This window comes from Suncus etruscus, chromosome 3 (assembly GCF_024139225.1).
Source record: "Suncus etruscus isolate mSunEtr1 chromosome 3, mSunEtr1.pri.cur, whole genome shotgun sequence".
Classification (NCBI taxonomy): Eukaryota; Metazoa; Chordata; class Mammalia; order Eulipotyphla; family Soricidae; genus Suncus; species Suncus etruscus.
In genome coordinates, this window is record NC_064850.1 from 55,183,476 (window position 1) to 55,189,475 (window position 6,000).

Genomic DNA, 6,000 nt, shown 5'->3' on the forward strand with positions numbered 1-6,000 from the left:
TGGTGCTTAAATAAATTATTTTAAAAAATAGTGACAATATTACTCCACTTTTCTTCATTATAAAGTTGAGAATGTGTTTGTTACGCTTATTTTAGGTAGAATATTATATACATATTTATCCACTTTTATACATGTTCTATCTTCTGTTTATATCTGTAGATAAACATATTATATTTAAAAACTTACGTTTTTACACTCTTACGTGTTTCTAAATTTTTAAATAAGTAAAGTTCCTGATTATATAGACTAATTTTAAATCGGCTTAATAAGCAGTTCCTTCATGCTTGATATTTTTTGTTTCCTTTGAGTAACCTACATGCAGTCTTCCTGCTGTGTTTAATAGAACTACAACAAATTGACCTTCATTTATCCTGTGTTCTTTGTCACATCAATGTTCTTTTGTATTGTTCTATTTGTTGTGGCCTGAAGTACATCTGAATTGTGAAACAGGGGCTTTTGATTTCATTTAGCATTGATTTTTAAAATATATGTGCTTACTTTATAACTTTTAGTAAACTGCTTTAAATGGGGTGCTTCAAAATTTGTATTAGGAATCTGAGCTGGTGTCGACTTAATAGTATGTTGTTTCCCACCTTAAAGAGTCACAAAGCTTTTCCTTTTGTTGATTTTATTGTTTCTGGAAACATCATTGATGGTGCTCATAAATTATTCTTGGTAGTACCCAAGGCCATTTGCTGTGCCAGAGAAAGAACCTGCACAGTCTGCATGCAAGGTAAATTTCTTACCTGCTGTAATATCTCTGAGAGCCCTGTCTTTCCTTATAGTAAACAACATCTTCTAAATTCCAAGGTAAATAATTTTGAATTTCATCCCTATACATATACATATATTTGAATTATTTAAATTAAAATTTATGTTGTTATCTGCCACACACATCTATATACTCTCACATGTATATTCTAAATATGCTAAATATATGTAATGCAATCATAATAAACAGAAACGTACATATTCTGTATCGACAATAAGCTGTAAAATATAGAGATTGTCTATTGCATCTAATTTTATAATGCTAACAAATTAACTATTAGAGCATAATTTTTATTAAGACAAATCATTTGGATCATTTTTATTGAAAACATAATGATGGTAAGATTTATATGACTTTTGGTATTAATTTCAATGACAATTTTTGTGTGCTTCGCTGATGGCTCTTGGGATATACTTCTATATCTAACACAGGCATCATTTCTGTTGGTGTCTTGGGGGCCATATGTGGTACTAAATATATAAACTGAAAGCAAGCAGAATACCATACGTACTGAACTAGCTATTTGGTCATAGGAGAGAATTTTTTGTTTTTGTTTTTGTTTTTTTGGGCCACACCCGGTGATGCTCAGAGATTAATCCTGGATATGCGCTCAGAAATTGCTTCTAGCTTGGGGACAATATGGGACACTGGGGGATCTAACTGTGGTCCGTCCTAGGCTAACACAAGCTTACTGCTCTCACTATCACTCCAACTCCAGGAGAGAATCTTTAAAGTAAATTATTAGATAATCCCTGGTGGTTGCAATCTCTATTTTAACTGAATACAGCTTTAAATTTTTTAAAAATTTAACTAAATGAATGGAATAGTGTTTACTTGGAGATGTTACTAGGAATTTGTGAGTGTAATTTTTGTTGAAGAAAATAATATTCAATCTTCTTAGAATTAATGTATGCATTTTTCTAATTGTATGAATATTAGAGATCCATCTATATTTCAGTGTTCCAAAATCAATTTACAATAATTACTGTCTCCACAGTTGTTAACCAATTAAATATGTTAGTCACTCATTTTAGAAAATAGGGACTGGAGAAATAATACAAAATTTGAGGTTCCTATCTTTTCTAGACCTGACCCAGCATCACTTATAGTTCTCCCAGCACCACCAGAAATGACCCCTGAACACAGAGCCAGGAAGGAGTTAGTCCTTAGCACTGCTGAGTGTACTTCCAAACAGCTGTCTTCCAAAATGAAACAAATAATAATTAAATCCTCACCAGATGGCAGTTAATAAGTAGAAGACAATGAAGGATAATTATAATTAATCTTTTAAATGAATAATCTTAAATGGATAATTTCTTAAATGAAGTGAAAATAGACATTATATGCAAGTATCCCATCTCTGTGTTACATAAACCCATGTCAAGTTTCAACTAAGGACCTTATTATGATTCCTTAAATTAAGTCAAATTCATTCCAAATAGTGTTATGGAAGAGGCTGGTCCTTAATCATAGATATTATTTGTACAAATTTCTTAATAAAATTTATTTTTCATGTTTTTATAAGAATTACAGGAACCCTGGATCTGTACTATGTCTGCTTATTGTAATTGGCACAGAAAAATGTTGAGAGTTAAAAAATTCCTTAGACGATTTTAGTGTTAAGAAAATGTAGAGAGAATATTAAAATGATATAATGCCAATTAACCATGAATCAAAAATCCCCACCAAATCTCTATTTGGTGTATAAATTATATGCAAAAATATTTTATCTGGCTTTCCTTTTCTTCTGTTGAGAGAATGAACAAATGTAAGGGTAAACAAAATAATGCTTTTGTTTTTATTAAAACTACTATGGAAATTTGATTAGCTCTATTTTCACATACATGAAATGAATATATAAATAATTTTAAAATATTTCCTAAAATAAAAAGATCTTGATTATGTTTTATTAGCAAAATGAGCTAATTACAAAAAGTTGCAATTTTTGAATGGGAACCACTTTCTTGTATAAATTAACAGTATTTCTCTAAAAATCTCCAAGTGACAAGCCCTTGTGTTCTTACATGTGATCCTGTCATCTAAGAAAGACAACAACTAAAAAGCAGATATTATAATATTCCAGAGATCTTCATTATTTTATTTGAATTTTTACTTATGAGATGCCTCGAATTGGAGATTATTATTTCTAACACATAATTTGAAAATCATGATGACTCTAAAATGTGAATTATTTTCCAAATAATTATTTTCAGCTATCATATAGAAAAACCTAATAAATTAAAATATCATAAAATAGTATCTGAACTGGAGGTCTTGGTAAAAGATGATGGTGAAAAAGATAAATATATAAGTATATTTGGCACTGCAGAATTACACCTTTAGCTACTTTGACTTTTTGAATGCTATAAGACTATCAGTAGTCTGGAATAATTTATAATTGTATTAAAGTGGATGTTTTTGATGTACAAAGCTACTGTCCTTCACCATTAACAAAAAGCCTGAAAACCTGCATCATTACTATAATGATAGATTTAGCTACTTATTAGGATAAGGTGTTTAGGAGTAGGAGTAGGAGGAAGAGTTTAGTATTATGTAAAAGACATATAAAAATCCATTTTTCAATTAATTATATTTTATTCTCCCTTGAAATGTATTTCTCTGTCTTCCTTGAATTCGGAATATAATATATTATGTTATTCTACACAAGTAACAGTGCCTGTTTTTTCCTTATAGAATTCATGAAATTATACTTATTGACAAATTTTACTTTCACAGAATTTGAGAACATATTTTGCACAGAATTCACTAATGTATCACAAATAACATGCATAATAAATGTTACTTCTGGTTTGGGAGATGTTAAATGGTTATTATTTAAGCCCTCTCCTATTTTGGGACCTTCATAAGTAATCTATATTCTACATTCTATATTAGTGTTCCATTTTCTGCATTCTTCAGAAATACAATGAAGAAATCAAAATAGAAAATATTTAAAATTTATTGCCTCATTATCGCTAAGCTTGTGCCCACGAGTCATCTAGGAGTAACTGAAATACACAAAAATAATAAAAATTCTTTTGTAACATATAACTCTAAGTAAAACTAATATCCTGACTTTTCCCTACAATTTCATATAAAGTTGCTCTCAGCCCGTCTCTGCATTAATATATAAATGCCATTTTAATTAAATCACAGATTCAGCAATATTAAAGGATTTGGAGGCCATTCAGTAAGGTCCTTTTATTAGTTAGAATGGAAGTTTGGCTGCTGTAGCATAAGAAAAATAATATTGCTTAGAAATAATACAATTTGTTACTCCTGAAACTAACAATGCAATGTAACTGATCAAACACTGGCAAGAGATAAAATGTTGAATTTTATCTATATTTTTATTGGCTATATCCAACTGTGTTCAGTACTTCTTTTTGTTTGTCTCAGGTCCTAAAAGCTTGCCTTTCTTGTTTTTTGTTTTTGTTTTAGTTTTGTTTTGTTTTACTGTTTAATTTTGGGGGGCACACCCATTGATACTCAGGGTTTACACCTGGCTTGGTGCTCAGGGATTATTCATGGTGTGCTAAGGGTTTCATATGGGTGCTGAGGATTGAACTCAGATTGAATGTGTATATATGGCCTGCATATACACATATGTATACACTGGACTACAAATCCAGTCCCAAATCTGGCTGGCTGTTGTTGTTGTTGTTGTTGTTTTTAATCAATAGCATCAATCCAAAATTTGGTCTTCTGTTTTTTTTAATCACTTACGGTATTCAGTTTTCAACACCGATCCCACCACAATATAACATTTCCTCCACCATTGTGGTCCTTTGAGCCCATTTGGAGTATCCCTGATTGCAGCTAGGTGTGGTCCAGAGGGACATTTAAGGAAGCAACTCAGAAATTTTATTTCATGGATAATTTTCTTATCATTCAACTTTCCTCTAAATTTCTTTGGTCCATCAAGGTTTTAAGATTTGTTCTGATAAAACTGGGATTTGTTGAGGAATGGCAAACAAAAGAAGCTATAAGGTAAAAAACGAAGGAAACTCTTGCTTAGTTTCACAATTTGTGTTTGACCTCTATTAGTTTCCAATGAGAGCTGAAGTTGATTTTGAAAAGTATTTGCCAAGTATTCACATAGCTAAAATCTTATCAGGAGATACAGAAGAGATTTTTGTAGAAATACCAAAACATCTTGTTGGCATATGCATTGACTATTTTGAAAACAAAACTGGGTATAGTACTAGCACAAATAAAGGCATTACAGCTTAACTACAATGTGCCAGTGTGCTTCTTTTCTGGTCTAGAAGAAAATAAAAATGAAAGTGTTTATAGTCCAAAAAAGAAGCTGTATATTGTTAAGAAATGTATTTATAAAGCACAAAATATAGTTTTCTTGCTCATTTGGTCTTCATTTTACAATGTTGATGGACTTTAGAAAATGTCTGGGACTTGCAGCAAAAGGTCATATAAGAAACCAATTTTGAATATAGTTAATAAGTTCACACAGGAATTAAGTCCGAACAACATTTTCTAGACAGAAAAACATGACCTAAATTTGGTCATAACCATACTTCACAAAGAGTTTAAAAATAAAAACAAACATTTGTATTCAAAAACTCTTGTGTTTTTCCTGATTATTGTTCTAATTCAGTGGTGGAAAATACTAGAATTCATGCTTACAGCTCACCACATAAACAAGACAACACACACACACACACACACACACACACACACACACACACACGGCAGGCACCACACTCACTCCAAACGAAACAATTGGTGATGTTATTGAACCTCAGCATTCACATCACATACCCACACTCACCCAATGCATTTTGTCACATGGAAATTTTAAGCACTATTTGAGTTGTTATTTAGATAAAATGTAAATACAATTATGTAATGTAGATATGCTATAATACTAAATTTTATATTTTAGGATGATTATGAGTAAAAGTTTATTTAGTAGTAATCTATGATGAAAATAGTAAGAGTAAATTTTTTACATAACATGTATATAAATAAATATGTCAATAATAGTTGAATATGACAATTTAATAAGGACCATCAATATTCCACTGGTAATTCAGAATTGCCATAGTGGATATATTTATATCATCACCTTGAAAATTTTATAGACTGGGCTATTTTTTTCTATAGAACTAATTTATAAATATGTATCAATAGGATACTGCATGTAATATTTTAATGGTATTTGTTGCACTTTGAATAAGGCATAATAACAGCAGTATAGTTAATTTACT

General features: G+C 30.5%; 1 protein-coding gene across 3 annotated transcripts in view; it reads right to left on the minus strand.

The window, feature by feature from the left end:
* Positions 1-6,000, minus strand: part of BRINP3 (BMP/retinoic acid inducible neural specific 3) — a 405,270-nt gene that overhangs the window by 73,127 nt on the left and 326,143 nt on the right. The gene's annotated exons all lie outside the window — the stretch shown is intronic.